The sequence below is a fragment of the Meleagris gallopavo genome, chromosome 14, assembly GCF_000146605.3.
Source record: "Meleagris gallopavo isolate NT-WF06-2002-E0010 breed Aviagen turkey brand Nicholas breeding stock chromosome 14, Turkey_5.1, whole genome shotgun sequence".
NCBI classification, from domain to species: domain Eukaryota; kingdom Metazoa; phylum Chordata; class Aves; order Galliformes; family Phasianidae; genus Meleagris; species Meleagris gallopavo.
The window spans coordinates 6,929,972-6,941,294 of record NC_015024.2 but is presented as its reverse complement, the minus strand read 5'-3'; positions in this window follow the sequence as shown (position 1 = coordinate 6,941,294).

Genomic DNA, 11,323 nt, shown 5'->3' with positions numbered 1-11,323 from the left:
CTGTACTGGAGCAGCCCTCAGCTCCTATCTAGTAGGTATAATGCTGTATGAAAACACAAACATGACAACAGGAGCAGCAATCTACCTATTCAAATCTCAAGGTCCTGACTCTGAATCCTGCTAGGAGAAATTGTTCTCTTTGCTGACACCACAAACCTACATATGTATTTTAAATTTTAATGAAAATATGTCAGTAGAAAGTCTGCTCTTCCTATTCAGTTCAAAAGTTCACAGGCAAAGTAAGGTGAGGTGTTTTGTTAGCATATGTAAAGTCTGCCTCTTAATCTTTCTGGATTAGGAGTTTGCTAATTTTTTTGTATGCATCTGAGCACCTTCCATGTTAGATATGCACATCTTTACTCTACCTTGGACTTCCAACAGTGCATTCAGAATGCAACCATCATTCTGTAGGAAGTGCACGCAGATCAGACGTGGCTTCCTTTTACCCCATCATCAAGTGTCTCTCCTTCTCTTGAAAAAGTACAGGGAAACTCACATGCAACCCCTTTGTTTTACTTGTTAGACTAAGATCATACTTGTGTGTTCTATTACAGCAAAGAAAAATAAGAGCAAGATATGTAGAGAAAAAAGTCAAGCCATCATTAGACTGCAAAGCAAGAATCATGTATGTCTAGAGTTTGGTTTTGAACTTCTTAATCATACTCTTTAGAGTCAGAGCCCGTCATTCAGCACCAATTTTCTCTTATGATGGTGTTTTAAAACAGCCTGATCTTTGCAGTGTACCTGTGAGGGTGCAGCAGGTCCGCAAACACAAAGTCTCTCTCCGCTTGTCACTGCAAGTTCCTTTCCTCACATTTCTTGTAACAACATTATCTAACTGCTAGTACAGCGTTTCACAGCACAGTGACTCTCAGTCATGCTGAGGGACAGGGAAGGAGAGAAGAGACTGATACAGAAGGCAAGCACATGTTCCAGGTCAGAGTGAACTGAAGCATGAGCAGCTGTAGGCATGGATGTCTAAACCACAAACATATGCTTGTCAGGCCCACACATGCACATTACCCAACACACTAACTAAATAGAGAAATACTACTATAGCAGCCATCCTTCCCATTTACTTTTAATTTTCCTTTCCTTGTTCCTCACTAAGCTGAGAGCTGTCAGGGTTGGTTCTGAGTGTGGCGTCACAAGGAGGTCCTTCCCCCTACTACAAGTTTCTTTGATCTTTCATTAGCAAGGGTAGAAACTACATTTTCGGGTAAACTGTACCCATTTGTTTCTTCTACTATCCTATATCTTCAGCTACCCTAGTTCAAGAATTTCAGTATACTTGATATCAAGCACTTAAGTTGGCTTCAAATATCCACCTGACATTAATAGAAATGTCAGTTTACTGTACCACATAGCTCATATTTTCCTGAACTACTGTGAAAGGGTTGCAAGTCAGTGATATGCTCCCTTTCCGCAACAGTCCTAAATTAATAGAATCATAGAATAATTTATGTTGGAGGAGACCACCCTTATGATCATCTAGTCCCAAGCCATAAACAGGGACACCTCCCTCTAGACCAGGTTGCTCACAGCCCCATCCTACCTGTCCTTGAATGCTTCCAGGGAGGGACATTCACAACCTCCCCTGGGCAGCCTGTGCCAGTATCTCACCACCCTCACAGCAAAGAATTTTTCTCCTAATATCTAGTCTAAAATTCAGATGAATAGTTTATCTTCTCAATAAATTTCTGCATTCTGATATTGACCAGCATTAGACTCTTAGACAGAAAGAGGTGACCAAGCAGAAGAAAGGAATACAGCTGGGGACAAGCAGACACTACTCCTAATTTTGCCTGGGGTTTCACAAAATTAAAAAGCAGCAGAATCATCTTCTCAAATTCAGAACCTGCAACCAGAAACAGCTTCAGGATACTTCAAGGAAATCAGGCAGTTCGGTTTTTCCCCTCCTTCTCTCAGCCCCTTTTCTTTCAGAAATTAAGAGATGGATTTACAGCTGAACTTATAATTAAGAAATCATCTGCCAAGTAGAAGTTAATAGAGCTAATTAAGATGAAAAACTAAGAAAAAATAAGAGTTTTCTTCTCAACAAAAAGGGAGGTGAATTGTAAAGTAACAAAGAAAACGTCTAACTCATATCATGATTTATTTCTGTTGACAGCAGAAGTGTTTTTCAAATTCAGAAAGAAAGCACTATAGCACAAGTTCAACATCCCTGTTAAATACACTCACCTTGCCCCAGAGTAACACCAAGCACAAGAAGCATTCAGTTTGACAGGGATGTAGTACTGCACCCATCAGAAGTCCTGACCCATTCTTGTACTTTAAGCCACAAGATGTGTTTCCAAGAAAAAGCACAGGAAAATTCAGGAGCCTGGATATTTGTCTCTTAATTACTAGAAACTTCATATAGAACAAGAACAACCAAAGATGATAGAAAAGAATATTTTATAAGAACAGAATTTGTGAAATTTGTGGGAAAGTGGAATAAAAGATGCCTTAAAAAAGCAGTACTGCCACATCATTACCAGCTATCTCTACTTTTAACACTCACTTCTGTCTTTACAGATCAGTTGTAATATTTGCTTAGAGCAGCCACCTGATTATATGTTCCACTAGAAGATCCAGGAATATCCAGTATTCCAACAGAGAGCAGATTAAGTACCAAAAGTGATAGCCTTATAGTGTTAGATTCAGTGTACATTTACATGGAGTAATTTCCAGTAGTTTCCAAAATGCGTGCTTAAAAAAAAGTACTGTTCTTCAGATACACAAAACCATCCAAACAATGACAACAAAAACACCTGCTTGGCTCCATCTTTTATTATTCACATTATTTCAATTTTTTTTTCTTACTAATGTGGTGTGAATTCTCTTGCAGTAATTTAAGTTCATGCACAGTGTATTTTAGTTTATCACTTTTTCCCCAAAAAATCATTTTATGCTGTGCTTGTGATATCAATCGTGAGGGATACATCAGACACGTGCCCTCTGCTATGGAGAGAGAAAGCAAAATGGTGAGTTACAAAAACATTTTACTGCAGTGTTGCATACAAGCCCAAGAGCCACAAGCAAGTTCTTGTGCTCACAGACACACGAAGTCTTTGATAGATAGTAAGATACAATGAACAATTCCTTACAGTTTCATAAGATGGTTAACTCTTCTGTTTAACAATGCATGCAGCTACTACACAGTGAGAAAGAACAAGGACAACACTTTTTTTTTTTTTTTACTAGCTAGAATTATAATTCAGGAGCTGTACTCTAGCTAAAACTAAATTACTGCAAGCTACAATAAGAAGCAGAACTAATTCATTACTATGGAACTAGAATAACACCAGGACAGCATGCAAAAAGTCATTCATTGAATGGTACTGGATTGCATATAACTTCACATAAAATGAAACTGCAAGCAGATATGTACTCTAAGCATCAGCAGGTGGCATTAGTAGAGCATATTTAGCATGTTTCGTCTTAGCTGAAGCCTTAAGCTACTTAAAAACTTGGCAACTTTGTGTTAATTAAATTGTAAAGTGGCAAACAGCGATCCTAGTAATAGTTACATGCCTGCAGGAGACGAATCAGAGCTGTCAGTCTCTAAGGAACAGACTAGTAAACTTTCAGACTGAAGAAAGCCTATTACTTACTATTAGCAAATTCATAGTACCTTCTCATTTCAACAGCCGAGTCCCTTCAGGAGAAAATTATTCTAGAATGACACTATACAAAATGCAGAATAATCTACCAGTTACACACTAAATATGTGAACCAGGATGCTGGAAGGAGTACCAGAACTCAATCAATAGCTATCAGGGTAAGTGTGTTACTGCTTAAACAGAAAAAAGAAAAAAAAAATTGCAGTATCAGCAAAAGTAAATGCTAGTTAAAACTTTTAAGATGTTGAAACCAACAACAGAAATATTTACTTCTGAAAAACCTTGCTGTTACAAAGTATCAATCCAAGTGAAAAAGTATATTAAATACGCAATTACAGTCCTTTTCAAGGATTTCATATTTCTACTTTTGGTTACTAAACCTTAGTACTACAGACACAATGGACTTGCTTAGGAAGGCAAACTAATCTTTTCTTACAACCCGTGAGCTATTTCTAATTCTTTTGAGTCTAAAGACTCAAGACAGAAAGAAAATGGATGCTTTGTACTTGATGCTTTCACAGTTCTTCTGGGGTAGAAAGAAGAGAAAGTACTACACAATGTACATGCAAGAAGGACAGGTACACTGAAAAAAAAATGATCCATCCTACCATGTGTTAAGAGGAAAAGCCACAGGCTTTCTCAGCGATTCACTGGAGGCTGCAGTTGCCAATCGTCTCCTGCTCTTCAGGAGTAAAAAAGCAATATACCACATGAACTCTTTGAGAAAAGGTATTCAAGTCCCAAGGATATTAATTTGTTCTTTAAACCATCTGGTAATTAAACAGCACAGCAGTCATACCAAGTTTATTCTACGTGTGTTGTAAGTAGGAATTTTATTTAAAAGGCAAGTCTAGTCTATTTCTTGTGGAAGTCTCCCACATTTGTGTATTTTGGGCAGATTAAGAAACACTGATTCCATTAAAGGAACAAAATTGCAACCATTAGCAATGGAAGAGATTCATAGGTCAGTGCTTCCACAGAACTCCTAGGGAGCACAGAACCAGAACTGCCAATACCAAGAACAAATTATTGCAGTAGTTCTGAAGATTAAGCAAAAATTGTTAATCTCTGAATTTTCCTTGTAAATTTAAGCCAGTACTTTATTCTGATCCAGCATATTGGAAAAACAAAACAAAACATGCTTGCAGTCTCGTTTCTGACTTAAACTTCCTTGCTCCCAGTTGCCCACTTCATTAAGCTAGGACAACTTGGCCTGGGGGCTTAAGTCTTGTTTTGTTGTCTGTTCCGTCCCATCATTAGTTTTTGGACCCACCTTTCCTACATTCTACTTAATTTCTTATCTTCTGTTTACCTTCACATCTATGTTCACATTGTGGGCATTACTGATTTTTTTTATTTTTTTTTTAAACTCTCTGCTTGAATGATATATGCAAAAATTATAGCTGGAAAACAACAGTATTTTGCTAAAGTTCCAGTCTACTATAATTTCCACGTTTCTTACTGTTTCAATCTGTTTCAGTTCCTTGCTTGCTACAGCTACAGAAAACATACAAAGCAAACAGACTTCCTTGTAGAGTTTTAAACTAGAAAGTTGTAGATTTTATGTCATATTGGAAAAAATCTTTCCAAAGAACAATATTAAAATGTAAAAGCCATTACATACATTTAATCACTTAATATCCTATTAAGATTCATCATAGACTTTGGCTGTCTTCAAGAATATTAACCATAGGCGTAAGTCATCCCATTTGAAGATCTCTACCAATCAGCCAGAAATAAGTGTAGCTTGTTCATCACATTCTTCCTACGTAACAAGGAAGTCAAAGGCAGGGGCGACAAGAAAAGACCCAAGAGTAGCCTGTTTTGGTCTTTATGATATAGCCAGTCTGGTTTTAAGGGGTGATTCACCATATATTTTTATACATAGTGTTCATTCCAAAACTTATCATTTTGTAGACTCTAAGTTAAATTTATTAAGCAGTATGACAGAAGCTTTATTAAAATATCCAGAACAGTACTGTAAACTACATGCTTCACATTATTAGATGGTGCTGACCAAACGATACTTAAAGGGCTTTTGTCTGCTATATCTCATAAATCATTTTTATGAATGCTGCCTCAACAGTCCCCTCATTTTATCACTAGTGAAGCAAGATGAAAGTTTTAGTCTTGTACTAGGTGAGGTAAGCTTTTGCACAAGAAGGTACACATTTATTGAATACACCACAGGACTAAGTGACTTCCTCTCCCCAGCCTCACATATTTTCATAGAACTGAAATACAAGTGCAATCTCTAATTCATCTCTTCACCTTTTGCACAGTAACAAATAACAAAATTCTTCCTTCTGAGGAAGGCAAGAAACTTATACTTTTTTTTCAGGAGACTTGGTGGAAATAGAAGTTAGTCATATTAATGAAGTGTGATTTGATGGTGATGAGCTAAGTACTGCATAAAGCCCATACAGTTATTGCCTGTTGCCACATAAAAATTAGATACAAGTATTCTCAGTTGTAGTTCATCTTGCAAAGCAGACCTTGATTATACCACTAGTACTTCAGCTCTGGTTAATTTTTATGACTTTCACTGTAAATTTAGTCTTTTTCTCCTACTCCTATAAAAACTTGGTTTTACCGTTAAGCCACTGTTACCCTTCACCCATTCATAACTATTAAGAGAGAAACAATCATTGGGATTTAGTTCATCATGGGTAAACTACTTATTTTTACTAAGAACAAGCAGGTCAAGTAACAGTAGAGTGTCTGAATGGCAAACAAAAATGGTGGGATAAAACTTAGACTACTTATCTAGTGAACAGTATAGGTCTGACTACCTATCAACAGATACTTAACAGCAACAGCAACTCACCTGAAGGCATCATCCCCCAAAAGATACCTGATTTATCTCTATGTATTTTGCTATTCTCTCAGTAGAAGATGGGGAAGAAAAAAAAAAAGAAAAATCAACAATCTAGCTTATTCAACCTCACCCCCAAGCCTTTTTTTCCCCTCCCTTCTTTCCTGTGGAACAACGGTCAAGGTTTGCTTGGCAGAGAGTTCTGGACAGCGTTACCCAGAACATCAATCAATTTCATCATAGAGGTCAGAGTCACCACATACTGAGGCCTAAAAATTTTCCACTCTGTTCCCAAAGTCTTCCTTCACATCTTAGAAAGGAGTTTAAACCAAAGGAGACAAAAGACAAGGTATCTACCAAATCACCATTTTCAAATCAGGATTTAAGTATCCCTTTAATGTTTTTAGAGTTGGCTTTCATTTTTTCTTTTTTAGCTTCAGACTAGATTCTGAAATGTTGTTCAAGCACCTATAAATAGAGATAAACATCTGCTAGGATTTTCAAAAGCATGTATCTGCTCAGATGCTGTACTTGGTGAGAATTGACTACAATTGCTTTCCACGTATAAAACAGCAGCCAGCATCTCCCACCCAGAGTAGTAATTCTTATTCATCTTAAGTGTTACACAGGAAAAAAAAGCAGGCTGTAAACTCAATATCTTTTTCCAAAACAATGCAAGCCACCTTCATTAATACCGTACACGTGCAAAATATATTTGAATAGCAATAACTATACACCGTACTAGCCAACATCAGCACATATGCTCACCCTACATATCCTGTACCCACATATCTCAGAAAAATACATTTATTCATACTTGTCTCTTACACAAATACATTTCAACTAGTTCATTAGCCGTTTGTAGAGCAAGTAGTAACAAAAATTATCTTCATTTACAGTGAGCCAAATCTGCACATTACCAGGATCCATCTCTTAGAACTTGATAGAGATTTGGCTCCTGAATTTTTACTTCAGTTTTCTTCGCAAGTCTTACCATTTAGCATGTTTATCATAATCCAATAAGTACACCTTTCACAAGATCTATTATTTCACTTCAATTAAAAAAAAAACAAAATGGTTTTAATCTTTGGCAAAAAGGTAAGAACAGGTCTTGGCTACCGAATGCCCTAGGGTCTTCATTCTTTTCCTTCCACATCAGCATGTATTCTAGAATACATTCCCCAGAGAGAAAGTTGCTTTAAATATTCCTACCATAGTTTTGCTTATTTTGTCATACTTTTTTTTTTCCAAAATATCTACCACTTGTCACTACCAGGTGTGGGTAGCAGAGCAGAAGAATTACTGCTCTAGTCAGCATTTTCACTAAATGGAATAAGTCAGGTGAGATTCAAATTCTAGACAGAAACTATTTTCACATTACAACTGACCTGTACAGAATTAGTGCAGCCGACTTAACTATTACAGGCTCAGAGGAACCTGATCTAGCTGTGGATGTCCCTATTCATTGCAGGGGTATTGGACTAGATGACATTTAAAGGTACCTTCCAACTCTAAGGATTCTACAATGAGAAAACAATTGTAACTGGAATTAACTAAAATTTAAAAACAATTTTACAGCACTGTTTGATTCTTTAAAAGTATTTTGTACTACTTTGTTCTCTTTCTATTTTCTTTACAGTGGACTACAAGTTTAGAAAAGTCACAAAACAGAAAAAACAGGGCCCAAATTTGCAAGTATTACTTGGTAGAGGGAGTACTGTATTCTGCTACAGAAGACAACACTTCAAATTTGAGAGGTCAGCTGCAAAGCTTGGCTTCAAAAGCAAATCACAATCACAACACCAGAGAACAGAAACAACTTCCTGGGCCAGATAGCAACTACCGAATCCTAGAGATGATTGTTTTTAAGCAAAACAGATGTCAGAGCCAAATGTTTCTTGAGGCAATCCTGTACATCTTCAGTGAGACAGCATAAAGTCTTGTTTCCCTGAACACAGCAAGAGGAAGCAGTCCCTTTGCTCAATGCCAGTTCTTCTTTCCTGACAGCTCTGTACCAGCTGCTCTCCCCTACCAGCTGCAAGCTTCTAATGCCTCATCAGAAATGGATCCTCTACCAACCAAAAGATGCTGTTGTTTCCACACTGTCTTCTTTAATATCTTCTGTTTTATGCATATTGAATGTTCTGTAGAAGATCTGAAACACCAATCTGGGATGCCCAAGTCCAATCTTCCTCACAGGCTGGTTGGGTTTTCTCATTTGTTTGTGTTGTGGTTTCTTTGCAGTGTTTTGTTTGTTTTTAAGGTTCATTCACAAAGTTTGAGTGTGAAGGAAAATAGCAGCAGTTTGCTGAAATTCACAAACTGTTTTATTTTTCACCACACTTACACCACACCACTTATGCATGAGAGACTCACAATATCTGGATAAATATTTCTGCTCTGAAAAGCGATTTGAAACTATCAGTCACTTAGCAAACATGGCTAGATAACTTACTATTCTTACAGATTTATTTATTTTTTTTAACATTCTATCACAAAAACATTAAAATTTTAATTTAAAAATGAGGGTGATCCTACACTGACTGAAAACTATCAGCATTGTACATATGGTGATGCAGCCAATAAATATTTTCAGTGATACTTGTAGACAGCATAACATTACCCTGCAAGGACATACATACATACATTACACACACACACACACTTAACTATTTATCTATTTTTTTTTTTTACCCCTTTTTCACATTTAATTTGATGGAAGGATCAAAGCATCATTTTTTTTCCCCACCCAAGCTAAATCAGACAAGTAATTCTTCAAAGTTTTTTTGTTTTTTGTTTTTTTTTTTCATTTTTACTCCTTAATAAAGGATCTTTCTAAAAACAGTCTGTCATTCTGAAGCTTCACAATGCTAATACCATAATAGGTGTGACGTACATCTCCAGAAAAAAAATGCTCTGATGCTTTATTTACGTGCTTTATCCTCTTTCCACTTAAGAGACCTTGAATATGTTTTAATGTTTCCAGCATATATTAAAATGATCCAAAGGTAGCATCCATTCATCAAAAACATGAAAACTCAAGACAAGAGTTAAAACAAACAACAACAACAACAACAACAACAAAAAAGCCATTCGTAGCTATGCCTGTCATGGAAAGAAGCATATCAAAATGTCCCCATTAATGACTGCATCACAAGTACTGCAATGTTGAAAGCCTGTTACTGAGATTCTATTCTCTAATGGGAATTCAAGCTACTGTATGCAAGAAGTTGAATAAGTAAAGATGAAAAACAAATTCAAAATGGTTTAATTTCAGAAGTTGAGAAATACGGAAATTTGTTCAGAAACAAGAGAAGAGTCCACAGTGTTTTCCTGATCCTTGATTTAAAAAAAAAAGAAAAAAAGAAAAAAAACAGAGAAAGCAGGAATCATTCAAAGCAGCAGGAGCCAGAAAACTCACCAACTATTACAAGCTTAGTGAACCACTGTATTAAAACATGCTTCTCAATAAAAATTTTAACATTTTAACATTCCCCTAATGAAGATGATTCAGAAAGATGTAAATAAAATAATTTACCATTTGTTTCAAAATATAGTCAGATTACTTTATTTCTTTATTTTAACAAACATACAAGAGACAAAAACAACAAACCAATGTGTACTAAACAAAGAGCAAGTACTGCCATGTCCCTTGGCTAGCACATAACAGTCAAGAACCAGAACAAGCAGGCGAAAGCATAGACAGAAGAAAAAGTTGCAGCCCTTCACTCTTGAAAAAATATTTAGAGTAGCTCGTGCTTTTTGTTATTAAAGAGCAATCACATAACTAAATATTTCTCCATCCAAATGATGGCATGATGTCCTTTTCTGAATTCAGGAGAATTGATTATCATCCTGAATTGCTTCCCTCAGCTGGTATCACTGAAGAGCCACCTGAATTAAGAACCACTAATTTCAGATCAAAATATGCAGTTTCAGTAATCACTCAAAAGGAAATTGGAGATGTTGAATCTCTAGATATTTGAAATAAAAACTTCAATCACAAACAGTCTAATTCATTTCCATTGCAGTCATCCATATAGCGATCAAGAAAAAGGTCTTTAAAATAGGAGTCCCTTAATTAGGCAGAAACCTTTACAACCATCTCCTTGACCTCAACACTGAGGTATAGTAATTTGCCCAAAACCAGAAATACAGTTAACATAAAGAAAACGAAAACCTTGGAATGCAAGAAATACAACTAGTATTGCCCTAAAAACAAACCTACCCCCACCATTACTCTCACATTTTTTCAAGATGTGAAAAAATAAGACTCAAGTTTGCAGTGGAATCATCCACGTTGAGTGCAGCATTACAGCATTTACCTTTGATTTCAAGGTTAGAGAGTTCTAATAAAGTTTACTATGTGCATTCATTTGCAGAAAATACTCATTTTGGAAAGGAAAAAAACAAGTTCTATTCTAAACTCCATCTCATTTCATCTCAGAATAATCTCCACAGAGATTAAGATAAATAAAGGATAGGATAAGAGGAATTAGAAACTGCTATTGGAAAATAGCAAGGCAAACATCCAATTCCCCAACTTTCATTTCTTTTGGTACAAGTAATGGGCCAAATACATCACTTTAATAATCTTGGCCTTATACTGTTTGGAGATAATCTAAAAAGAAATCTAGGAAAACCAAGTTGCAAAAATTTAAAAGCAATTTTCCAATCTTAAACTAAGCAGGAAGACACCTCTCACATGATAAGAAATGTATTTTGCCTTTTTAACTCAGCTAATAGAAGTCGTGAGCTCTCTTAAACCAGATTCAATGAATTACTACTGAAATCTGGAGTAGAAGCAGCCAAAAAGTGTTAGATATTTAGACAAATAAAAATAGTCTAGATGAAGAATAAATACAATGACTACCTCAGTGAT